The sequence below is a fragment of the Corvus hawaiiensis genome, chromosome 31, assembly GCF_020740725.1.
Source record: "Corvus hawaiiensis isolate bCorHaw1 chromosome 31, bCorHaw1.pri.cur, whole genome shotgun sequence".
NCBI classification, from domain to species: Eukaryota; Metazoa; Chordata; class Aves; order Passeriformes; family Corvidae; genus Corvus; species Corvus hawaiiensis.
Window position 1 is genome coordinate 3,186,484 of NC_063243.1, and position 13,338 is coordinate 3,199,821.

Here is a 13,338-nt window from a genome sequence, read left to right on the forward strand (position 1 = left end):
GGAAGCTGCTGATGCTGCCATTCTCAGCTTGAAGCCCTCTTTTGATGCAAGCAGATGCTCCCAGGTGTGTTCAGCAGCTGTTGCTCAGTGTTGATGCAAAGCTTTTGTGTTCCTCATGGAAGCAAGGAGCCATTGTGACACTGCAGGGCCTCATGGGATCAAGGAGACAATTGAGACAGTACAGAACCTTCTAGAAACAAGGCTCCATGGTGACACCGTGGGGAATCATGGAATCAAGGAGCCCGTTGTGACACAGAGAGGCCGCCTGGAAGCAATGGTCCATTGTTACACTGTGGATTCAAGAAGACCATGGGGACAGCACGGAACCTCATGGAACCCTCCGTCCATTGGGACACAGCGGGGCCTCATGGACACAAGGGGACCATTGTGGCAAAGCTGGGCCTCATGGAAGCATGGAGAGCATTGTGCCACTAAGGAAACTGATGGTACCAAGGCAATCACTGGGACACAATGGAAGCACATGGAATCAAGGCTCCATGATGACTTTGGAGGGCCTCATGGAGCACAGGATCCATTGTGACACAGCAAGACCTCGTGGAACCAAGGAGCCTTTGTGATACTCCAGATGCGCATGGAAGCCAGGGTGCACTGAGACGCAGCGGGGCCTTGTTGGAACCAAAGACACCTCTGCAAAAAGCAAGGTAGCTCACAGAACCAAGGAGTCCATTGTTCCATTGTAGAAAATTTTACATTACATTCTAGAAAACCTATGGAACCAAGGGGCTATTGTGACACAGTGGGGCCACATGGAAGCAATTGTCCATTATGACAATGTGGATCAAAGGTGAGCATGGTGACACTGCGGAACCTCATGGAAGCAAGGAGCCTTTGTGACACAGTGGGGCCGCATGGAATCAAGGAGACCATGGTGACACAGGTGATGCACATGAAGCTAAGGAGCCATTGTGACACAGCGGGGCTTCTTCCCTTGAGCTCTGCAGCTGGCTGTCCCAGCCCACGGCACCATGTGCCATCTGCTCTCCTCAGGGCTCTGCCTGCACACAGGCCCAGGGAAGTTTTCCTGATGTAAGGAAAGAATGGAAAAGCCTGAGCAGCTTTCCTCAACAACAAACCCACATACTCAGTCCAGGCTGCCTGGAATGATGTCCCCTTTCTACAAGGGACACTGTGAGCAGGAATGATCTCTGGCAGCAGAATTCCCGCAGTCTTTCCATGGAATTCTCTGTCCCTGTCCTTTGCCTGGCTCTCTGTTGCAGATGGAAGCTGCTGCTGCCATTCTCAGCTTGAAGCCCTCTTTTGATGCAAGCAGATGCTCCCAGGTGTGTTCAGCAGCTGTTGCTCAGTGTTGATGCAAAGCTTTTGTGTTCCTCATGGAAGCAAGGAGCCATTGTGACACTGCAGGGCCTCATGGGATCAAGGAGACAATTGAGACAGTACAGAACCTTCTAGAAACAAGGCTCCATGGTGACACCGTGGGGAATCATGGAATCAAGGAGCCCGTTGTGACACAGAGAGGCCGCCTGCAAGCAATGGTCCATTGTTACACTGCGGATTCAAGAAGACCATGGGGACAGCACGGAACCTCATGGAACCCTCCGTCCATTGGGACACAGCGGGGCCTCATGGACACAAGGGGACCATTGTGGCAAAGCAGGGCCTCATGGAAGCATGGAGAGCATTGTGCCACTAAGGAAACTGATGGTACCAAGGCAATCACTGGGACACAATGGAAGCACATGGAATCAAGGCTCCATGATGACTTTGGAGGGCCTCATGGAGCACAGGATCCATTGTGACACAGCAAGACCTCGTGGAACCAAGGAGCCTTTGTGATACTCCAGATGCGCATGGAAGCCAGGGTGCACTGAGACGCAGCGGGGCCTTGTTGGAACCAAAGACACCTCTGCAAAAAGCAAGGTAGCTCACCGAACCAAGGAGTCCATTGTTCCATTGTAGAAAATTATACATTACATTCTAGAAAACCTATGGAACCAAGGGGCTATTGTGACACAGGGGGGCCACATGGAAGCAATTGTCCATTATGACAATGTGGATCAAAGGTGAGCATGGTGACACTGCGGAACTTCATGGAAGCAAGGAGCCATTGTGACACAGTGGGGCCTCATGGAATCAAGGAGAGCATGGTGACACAGGTGATGCACAGGAAGCCAAGGAGCCATTGTGACACAGTGGGGCCTCATGGAATCAAGGAGACCATGGTGACACAGGTGATGCACATGAAGCCAAGGAGCCATTGTGACACAGTGGGGCCTCATGGAATCAAGGAGACCATGGTGACACAGGTGATGCACATGAAGCCAAGGAGCCATTGTGACACAGCGGGGCTTCTTCCCTTCAGCTCTGCAGCTGGCTGTCCCAGCCCTCGGCACCATGTGCCATCTGCTCTCCTCAGGGCTCTGCCTGCACACAGGCCCAGGGAAGTTTTCCTGATGTAAGGAAAGAATGGAAAAGCCTGAGCAGCTTTCCTCAACAACAAACCCACATACTCCAGGCTGCCTGGAATGATGTCCCCTTTCTACAAGGGACACTGTGAGCAGGAATGATCTCTGGCAGCAGAATTCTCGCAGTCTTTCCACGGAATTCTCTGTCCCTGTCCTTTGCCTGGCTCTCTGTTGCAGATGGAAGCTGCTGCTGCCATTCTCAGCTTGAAGCCCTCTTTTGATGCAAGCAGATGCTCCCAGGTGTGTTCAGCACCTGTTGCTCAGTGTTGATGCAAAGCTTTTGTGTTCCTCATGGAAGCAAGGAGCCATTGTTACACTGCAGGGCCTCATGGGATCAAGGAGACAATTGAGACAGTACAGAACCTTCTAGAAACAAGGCTCCATGGTGACACCGTGGGGAATCATGGAATCAAGGAGCCCCTTGTGACACAGAGAGGCCGCCTGGAAGCAATGGTCCATTGTTACACTGCGGATTCAAGAAGACCATGGGGACAGCACGGAACCTCATGGAACCCTCCGTCCATTGGGACACAGCGGGGCCTCATGGACACAAGGGGACCATTGTGGCAAAGCTGGGCCTCATGGAAGCATGGAGAGCATTGTGCCACTAAGGAAACTGATGGAACCAAGGCAATCACTGGGACACAATGGAAGCACATGGAATCAAGGCTCCATGATGACTTTGGAGGGCCTCATGGAGCACAGGATCCATTGTGACACAGCAAGACCTCGTGGAACCAAGGAGCCTTTGTGATACTCCAGATGCGCATGGAAGCCAGGGTGCACTGAGACGCAGCGGGGCCTTGTTGGAACCAAAGACACCTCTGCAAAAAGCAAGGTAGCTCACAGAACCAAGGAGTCCATTGTTCCATTGTAGAAAATTTTACATTACATTCTAGAAAACCTATGGAACCAAGGGGCTATTGTGACACAGGGGGGCCACATGGAAGCAATTGTCCATTATGACAATATGGATCAAAGGTGAGCATGGTGACACTGCGGAACTTCATGGAAGCAAGGAGCCATTGTGACACAGTGGGGCCTCATGGAATCAAGGAGACCATGGTGACACAGGTGATGCACAGGAAGCCAAGGAGCCATTGTGACACAGTGGGGCCTCATGGAATCAAGGAGACCATGGTGACACAGGTGATGCACATGAAGCTAAGGAGCCATTGTGACACAGCGGGGCTTCTTCCCTTGAGCTCTGCAGCTGGCTGTCCCAGCCCACGGCACCACGTGCCATCTGCTCTCCTCAGGGCTCTGCCTGCACACAGGCCCAGGGAAGTTTTCCTGATGTAAGGAAAGAATGGAAAAGCCTGAGCAGCTTTCCTCAACAACAAACCCACATACTCAGTCCAGGCTGCCTGCAATGATGTCCCCTTTCTACAAGGGACACTGTGAGCAGGAATGATCTCTGGCAGCAGAATTCCCGCAGTCTTTCCACGGAATTCTCTGTCCCTGTCCTTTGCCTGGCTCTCTGTTGCAGATGGAAGCTGCTGCTGCCATTCTCAGCTTGAAGCCCTCTTTTGATGCAAGCAGATGCTCCCAGGTGTGTTCAGCAGCTGTTGCTCAGTGTTGATGCAAAGCTTTTGTGTTCCTCATGGAAGCAAGGAGCCATTGTGACACTGCAGGGCCTCATGGGATCAAGGAGACAATTGAGACAGTACAGAACCTTCTAGAAACAAGGCTCCATGGTGACACCGTGGGGAATCATGGAATCAAGGAGCCCGTTGTGACACAGAGAGTCCGCCTGGAAGCAATGGTCCATTGTTACACTGCGGATTCAAGAAGACCATGGGGACAGCACGGAACCTCATGGAACCCTCCGTCCATTGGGACACAGCGGGGCCTCATGGACACAAGGGGACCATTGTGGCAAAGCTGGGCCTCATGGAAGCATGGAGAGCATTGTGCCACTAAGGAAACTGATGGTACCAAGGCAATCACTGGGACACAATGGAAGCACATGGAATCAAGGCTCCATGATGACTTTGGAGGGCCTCATGGAGCACAGGATCCATTGTGACACAGCAAGACCTCGTGGAACCAAGGAGCCTTTGTGATACTCCAGATGCGCATGGAAGCCAGGGTGCACTGAGACGCAGCGGGGCCTTGTTGGAACCAAAGACACCTCTGCAAAAAGCAAGGTAGCTCACAGAACCAAGGAGTCCATTGTTCCATTGTAGAAAATTTTACATTACATTCTAGAAAACCTATGGAACCAAGGGGCTATTGTGACACAGTGGGGCCACATGGAAGCAATTGTCCATTATGACAATGTGGATCAAAGGTGAGCATGGTGACACTGCGGAACCTCATGGAAGCAAGGAGCCATTGTGACACAGTGGGGCCTCATGGAATCAAGGAGACCATGGTGACACAGGTGATGCACAGGAAGCCAAGGAGCCATTGTGACACAGTGGGGCCTCATGGAATCAAGGAGACCATGGTGACACAGGTGATGCACATGAAGCCAAGGAGCCATTGTGACACAGTGGGGCCTCATGGAATCAAGGAGACCATGGTGACACAGGTGATGCACATGAAGCCAAGGAGCCATTGTGACACAGCGGGGCTTCTTCCCTTGAGCTCTGCAGCTGGCTGTCCCAGCCCACGGCACCATGTGCCATCTGCTCTCCTCAGGGCTCTGCCTGCACACAGGCCCAGGGAAGTTTTCCTGATGTAAGGAAAGAATGGAAAAGCCTGAGCTGGTTTCCTCAACAACAAACCCACATACTCAGTCCAGGCTGCCTGCAATGATGTCCCCTTTCTACAAGGGACACTGTGAGCAGGAATGATCTCTGGCAGCAGAATTCCCGCAGTCTTTCCACGGAATTCTCTGTCCCTGTCCTTTGCCTGGCTCTCTGTTGCAGATGGAAGCTGCTGCTGCCATTCTCAGCTTGAAGCCCTCTTTTGATGCAAGCAGATGCTCCCAGGTGTGTTCAGCAGCTGTTGCTCAGTGTTGATGCAAAGCTTTTGTGTTCCTCATGGAAGCAAGGAGCCATTGTGACACTGCAGGGGCGCATGGGATCAAGGAGACAATTGAGACAGTACAGAACTTTCTAGAAACAAGGCTCCATGGTGACACCGTGGGGAATCATGGAATCAAGGAGCCCGTTGTGACACAGAGAGGCCGCCTGCAAGCAATGGTCCATTGTTACACTGCGGATTCAAGAAGAAGACCATGGGGACAGCACGGAACCTCATGGAACCCTCCGTCCATTGGGACACAGCGGGGCCTCATGGACACAAGGGGACCATTGTGGCAAAGCTGGGCCTCATGGAAGCATGGAGAGCATTGTGCCACTAAGGAAACTGATGGTACCAAGGCAATCACTGGGACACAATGGAAGCACATGGAATCAAGGCTCCATGATGACTTTGGAGGGCCTCATGGAGCACAGGATCCATTGTGACACAGCAAGACCTCGTGGAACCAAGGAGCCTTTGTGATACTCCAGATGCGCATGGAAGCCAGGGTGCACTGAGACGCAGCGGGGCCTTGTTGGAACCAAAGACACCTCTGCAAAAAGCAAGGTAGCTCACAGAACCAAGGAGTCCATTGTTCCATTGTAGAAAATTTTACATTACATTCTAGAAAACCTATGGAACCAAGGGGCTATTGTGACACAGTGGGGCCACATGGAAGCAATTGTCCATTATGACAATGTGGATCAAAGGTGAGCATGGTGACACTGCGGAACCTCATGGAAGCAAGGAGCCATTGTGACACAGTGGGGCCTCATGGAATCAAGGAGACCATGGTGACACAGGTGATGCACAGGAAGCCAAGGAGCCATTGTGACACAGTGGGGCCTCATGGAATCAAGGAGACCATGGTGACACAGGTGATGCACAGGAAGCCAAGGAGCCATTGTGACACAGTGGGGCCTCATGGAATCAAGGAGACCATGGTGACACAGGTGATGCACATGAAGCCAAGGAGCCATTGTGACACAGTGGGGCCTCATGGAATCAAGGAGACCATGGTGACACAGGTGATGCACATGAAGCCAAGGAGCCATTGTGACACAGCGGGGCTTCTTCCCTTGAGCTCTGCAGCTGGCTGTCCCAGCCCACGGCACCATGTGCCATCTGCTCTCCTCAGGGCTCTGCCTGCACACAGGCCCAGGGAAGTTTTCCTGATGTAAGGAAAGAATGGAAAAGCCTGAGCTGGTTTCCTCAACAACAAACCCACATACTCAGTCCAGGCTGCCTGGAATGATGTCCCCTTTCTACAAGGGACACTGTGAGCAGGAATGATCTCTGGCAGCAGAATTCCCGCAGTCTTTCCACGGAATTCTCTGTCCCTGTCCTTTGCCTGGCTCTCTGTTGCAGATGGAAGCTGCTGCTGCCATTCTCAGCTTGAAGCCCTCTTTTGATGTAAGCAGATGCTCCCAGGTGTGTTCAGCAGCTGTTGCTCAGTGTTGATGCAAAGCTTTTGTGTTCCTCATGGAAGCAAGGAGCCATTGTGACACTGCAGGGGCGCATGGGATCAAGGAGACAATTGAGACAGTACAGAACTTTCTAGAAACAAGGCTCCATGGTGACACCGTGGGGAATCATGGAATCAAGGAGCCCGTTGTGACACAGAGAGGCCGCCTGCAAGCAATGGTCCATTGTTACACTGCGGATTCAAGAAGAAGACCATGGGGACAGCACGGAACCTCATGGAACCCTCCGTCCATTGGGACACAGCGGGGCCTCATGGACACAAGGGGACCATTGTGGCAAAGCTGGGCCTCATGGAAGCATGGAGAGCATTGTGCCACTAAGGAAACTGATGGTACCAAGGCAATCACTGGGACACAATGGAAGCACATGGAATCAAGGCTCCATGATGACTTTGGAGGGCCTCATGGAGCACAGGATCCATTGTGACACAGCAAGACCTCGTGGAACCAAGGAGCCTTTGTGATACTCCAGATGCGCATGGAAGCCAGGGTGCACTGAGACGCAGCGGGGCCTTGTTGGAACCAAAGACACCTCTGCAAAAAGCAAGGTAGCTCACAGAACCAAGGAGTCCATTGTTCCATTGTAGAAAATTTTACATTACATTCTAGAAAACCTATGGAACCAAGGGGCTATTGTGACACAGGGGGGCCACATGGAAGCAATTGTCCATTATGACAATGTGGATCAAAGGTGAGCATGGTGACACTGCGGAACTTCATGGAAGCAAGGAGCCATTGTGACACAGTGGGGCCTCATGGAATCAAGGAGACCATGGTGACACAGGTGATGCACAGGAAGCCAAGGAGCCATTGTGACACAGTGGGGCCTCATGCAATCAAGGAGACCATGGTGACACAGGTGATGCACATGAAGCCAAGGAGCCATTGTGACACAGTGGGGCCTCATGGAATCAAGGAGACCATGGTGACACAGGTGATGCACATGAAGCCAAGGAGCCATTGTGACACAGCGGGGCTTCTTCCCTTGAGCTCTGCAGCTGGCTGTCCCAGCCCACGGCACCATGTGCCATCTGCTCTCCTCAGGGCTCTGCCTGCACACAGGCCCAGGGAAGTTTTCCTGATGTAAGGAAAGAATGGAAAAGCCTGAGCAGCTTTCCTCAACAACAAACCCACATACTCAGTCCAGGCTGCCTGCAATGATGTCCCCTTTCTACAAGGGACACTGTGAGCAGGAATGATCTCTAGCAGCAGAATTCCCGCAGTCTTTCCACGGAATTCTCTGTCCCTGTCCTTTGCCTGGCTCTCTGTTGCAGATGGAAGCTGCTGCTGCCATTCTCAGCTTGAAGCCCTCTTTTGATGCAAGCAGATGCTCCCAGGTGTGTTCAGCAGCTGTTGCTCAGTGTTGATGCAAAGCTTTTGTGTTCCTCATGGAAGCAAGGAGCCATTGTGACACTGCAGGGCCTCATGGGATCAAGGAGACAATTGAGACAGTACAGAACCTTCTAGAAACAAGGCTCCATGGTGACACCGTGGGGAATCATGGAATCAAGGAGCCCGTTGTGACACAGAGAGGCCGCCTGGAAGCAATGGTCCATTGTTACACTGCGGATTCAAGAAGACCATGGGGACAGCACGGAACCTCATGGAACCCTCCGTCCATTGGGACACAGCGGGGCCTCATGGACACAAGGGGACCATTGTGGCAAAGCTGGGCCTCATGGAAGCATGGAGAGCATTGTGCCACTAAGGAAACTGATGGTACCAAGGCAATCACTGGGACACAATGGAAGCACATGGAATCAAGGCTCCATGATGACTTTGGAGGGCCTCATGGAGCACAGGATCCATTGTGACACAGCAAGACCTCGTGGAACCAAGGAGCCTTTGTGATACTCCAGATGCGCATGGAAGCCAGGGTGCACTGAGACGCAGCGGGGCCTTGTTGGAACCAAAGACACCTCTGCAAAAAGCAAGGTAGCTCACAGAACCAAGGAGTCCATTGTTCCATTGTAGAAAATTTTACATTACATTCTAGAAAACCTATGGAACCAAGGGGCTATTGTGACACAGGGGGGCCACATGGAAGCAATTGTCCATTATGACAATGTGGATCAAAGGTGAGCATGGTGACACTGCGGAACTTCATGGAAGCAAGGAGCCATTGTGACACAGTGGGGCCTCATGGAATCAAGGAGACCATGGTGACACAGGTGATGCACAGGAAGCCAAGGAGCCATTGTGACACAGTGGGGCCTCATGGAATCAAGGAGACCATGGTGACACAGGTGATGCACATGAAGCCAAGGAGCCATTGTGACACAGTGGGGCCTCATGGAATCAAGGAGACCATGGTGACACAGGTGATGCACATGAAGCTAAGGAGCCATTGTGACACAGCGGGGCTTCTTCCCTTCAGCTCTGCAGCTGGCTGTCCCAGCCCACGGCACCATGTGCCATCTGCTCTCCTCAGGGCTCTGCCTGCACACAGGCCCAGGGAAGTTTTCCTGATGTAAGGAAAGAATGGAAAAGCCTGAGCAGCTTTCCTCAACAACAAACCCACATACTCAGTCCAGGCTGCCTGCAATGATGTCCCCTTTCTACAAGGGACACTGTGAGCAGGAATGATCTCTAGCAGCAGAATTCCCGCAGTCTTTCCACGGAATTCTCTGTCCCTGTCCTTTGCCTGGCTCTCTGTTGCAGATGGAAGCTGCTGCTGCCATTCTCAGCTTGAAGCCCTCTTTTGATGCAAGCAGATGCTCCCAGGTGTGTTCAGCACCTGTTGCTCAGTGTTGATGCAAAGCTTTTGTGTTCCTCATGGAAGCAAGGAGCCATTGTGACACTGCAGGGCCTCATGGGATCAAGGAGACAATTGAGACAGTACAGAACCTTCTAGAAACAAGGCTCCATGGTGACACCGTGGGGAATCATGGAATCAAGGAGCCCGTTGTGACACAGAGAGGCCGCCTGGAAGCAATGGTCCATTGTTACACTGCGGATTCAAGAAGACCATGGGGACAGCACGGAACCTCATGGAACCCTCCGTCCATTGGGACACAGCGGGGCCTCATGGACACAAGGGGACCATTGTGGCAAAGCTGGGCCTCATGGAAGCATGGAGAGCATTGTGCCACTAAGGAAACTGATGGTACCAAGGCAATCACTGGGACACAATGGAAGCACATGGAATCAAGGCTCCATGATGACTTTGGAGGGCCTCATGGAGCACAGGATCCATTGTGACACAGCAAGACCTCGTGGAACCAAGGAGCCTTTGTGATACTCCAGATGCGCATGGAAGCCAGGGTGCACTGAGACGCAGCGGGGCCTTGTTGGAACCAAAGACACCTCTGCAAAAAGCAAGGTAGCTCACAGAACCAAGGAGTCCATTGTTCCATTGTAGAAAATTTTACATTACATTCTAGAAAACCTATGGAACCAAGGGGCTATTGTGACACAGGGGGGCCACATGGAAGCAATTGTCCATTATGACAATGTGGATCAAAGGTGAGCATGGTGACACTGCGGAACCTCATGGAAGCAAGGAGCCATTGTGACACAGTGGGGCCTCATGGAATCAAGGAGAGCATGGTGACACAGGTGATGCACAGGAAGCCAAGGAGCCATTGTGACACAGTGGGGCCTCATGGAATCAAGGAGACCATGGTGACACAGGTGATGCACATGAAGCCAAGGAGCCATTGTGACACAGTGGGGCCTCATGGAATCAAGGAGACTATTGTGACACAGGTGATGCACATGAAGCCAAGGAGCCATTGTGACACAGCGGGGCTTCTTCCCTTGAGCTCTGCAGCTGGCTGTCCCAGCCCTCGGCACCATGTGCCATCTGCTCTCCTCAGGGCTCTGCCTGCACACAGGCCCAGGGAAGTTTTCCTGATGTAAGGAAAGAATGGAAAAGCCTGAGCAGCTTTCCTCAACAACAAACCCACATACTCCAGGCTGCCTGGAATGATGTCCCCTTTCTACAAGGGACACTGTGAGCAGGAATGATCTCTGGCAGCAGAATTCTCGCAGTCTTTCCACGGAATTCTCTGTCCCTGTCCTTTGCCTGGCTCTCTGTTGCAGATGGAAGCTGCTGCTGCCATTCTCAGCTTGAAGCCCTCTTTTGATGCAAGCAGATGCTCCCAGGTGTGTTCAGCACCTGTTGCTCAGTGTTGATGCAAAGCTTTTGTGTTCCTCATGGAAGCAAGGAGCCATTGTTACACTGCAGGGCCTCATGGGATCAAGGAGACAATTGAGACAGTACAGAACCTTCTAGAAACAAGGCTCCATGGTGACACCGTGGGGAATCATGGAATCAAGGAGCCCGTTGTGACACAGAGAGGCCGCCTGGAAGCAATGGTCCATTGTTACACTGCGGATTCAAGAAGACCATGGGGACAGCACGGAACCTCATGGAACCCTCCGTCCATTGGGACACAGCGGGGCCTCATGGACACAAGGGGACCATTGTGGCAAAGCTGGGCCTCATGGAAGCATGGAGAGCATTGTGCCACTAAGGAAACTGATGGAACCAAGGCAATCACTGGGACACAATGGAAGCACATGGAATCAAGGCTCCATGATGACTTTGGAGGGCCTCATGGAGCACAGGATCCATTGTGACACAGCAAGACCTCGTGGAACCAAGGAGCCTTTGTGATACTCCAGATGCGCATGGAAGCCAGGGTGCACTGAGACGCAGCGGGGCCTTGTTGGAACCAAAGACACCTCTGCAAAAAGCAAGGTAGCTCACAGAACCAAGGAGTCCATTGTTCCATTGTAGAAAATTTTACATTACATTCTAGAAAACCTATGGAACCAAGGGGCTATTGTGACACAGGGGGGCCACATGGAAGCAATTGTCCATTATGACAATATGGATCAAAGGTGAGCATGGTGACACTGCGGAACTTCATGGAAGCAAGGAGCCATTGTGACACAGTGGGGCCTCATGGAATCAAGGAGACCATGGTGACACAGGTGATGCACAGGAAGCCAAGGAGCCATTGTGACACAGTGGGGCCTCATGGAATCAAGGAGACCATGGTGACACAGGTGATGCACATGAAGCTAAGGAGCCATTGTGACACAGCGGGGCTTCTTCCCTTGAGCTCTGCAGCTGGCTGTCCCAGCCCACGGCACCACGTGCCATCTGCTCTCCTCAGGGCTCTGCCTGCACACAGGCCCAGGGAAGTTTTCCTGATGTAAGGAAAGAATGGAAAAGCCTGAGCAGCTTTCCTCAACAACAAACCCACATACTCAGTCCAGGCTGCCTGCAATGATGTCCCCTTTCTACAAGGGACACTGTGAGCAGGAATGATCTCTGGCAGCAGAATTCCCGCAGTCTTTCCACGGAATTCTCTGTCCCTGTCCTTTGCCTGGCTCTCTGTTGCAGATGGAAGCTGCTGCTGCCATTCTCAGCTTGAAGCCCTCTTTTGATGCAAGCAGATGCTCCCAGGTGTGTTCAGCAGCTGTTGCTCAGTGTTGATGCAAAGCTTTTGTGTTCCTCATGGAAGCAAGGAGCCATTGTTACACTGCAGGGGCTCATGGGATCAAGGAGACAATTGAGACAGTACAGAACCTTCTAGAAACAAGGCTCCATGGTGACACCGTGGGGAATCATGGAATCAAGGAGCCCGTTGTGACACAGAGAGGCCGCCTGGAAGCAATGGTCCATTGTTACACTGCGGATTCAAGAAGACCATGGGGACAGCACGGAACCTCATGGAACCCTCCGTCCATTGGGACACAGCGGGGCCTCATGGACACAAGGGGACCATTGTGGCAAAGCTGGGCCTCATGGAAGCATGGAGAGCATTGTGCCACTAAGGAAACTGATGATACCAAGGCAATCACTGGGACACAATGGAAGCACATGGAATCAAGGCTCCATGATGACTTTGGAGGGCCTCATGGAGCACAGGATCCATTGTGACACAGCAAGACCTCGTGGAACCAAGGAGCCTTTGTGATACTCCAGATGCGCATGGAAGCCAGGGTGCACTGAGACGCAGCGGGGCCTTGTTGGAACCAAAGACACCTCTGCAAAAAGCAAGGTAGCTCACAGAACCAAGGAGTCCATTGTTCCATTGTAGAAAATTTTACATTACATTCTAGAAAACCTATGGAACCAAGGGGCTATTGTGACACAGTGGGGCCACATGGAAGCAATTGTCCATTATGACAATGTGGATCAAAGGTGAGCATGGTGACACTGCGGAACCTCATGGAAGCAAGGAGCCATTGTGACACAGTGGGGCCTCATGGAATCAAGGAGACCATGGTGACACAGGTGATGCACAGGAAGCCAAGGAGCCATTGTGACACAGTGGGGCCTCATGGAATCAAGGAGACCATGGTGACACAGGTGATGCACATGAAGCCAAGGAGCCATTGTGACACAGTGGGGCCTCATGGAATCAAGGAGACCATGGTGACACAGGTGATGCACATGAAGCCAAGGAGCCATTGTGACA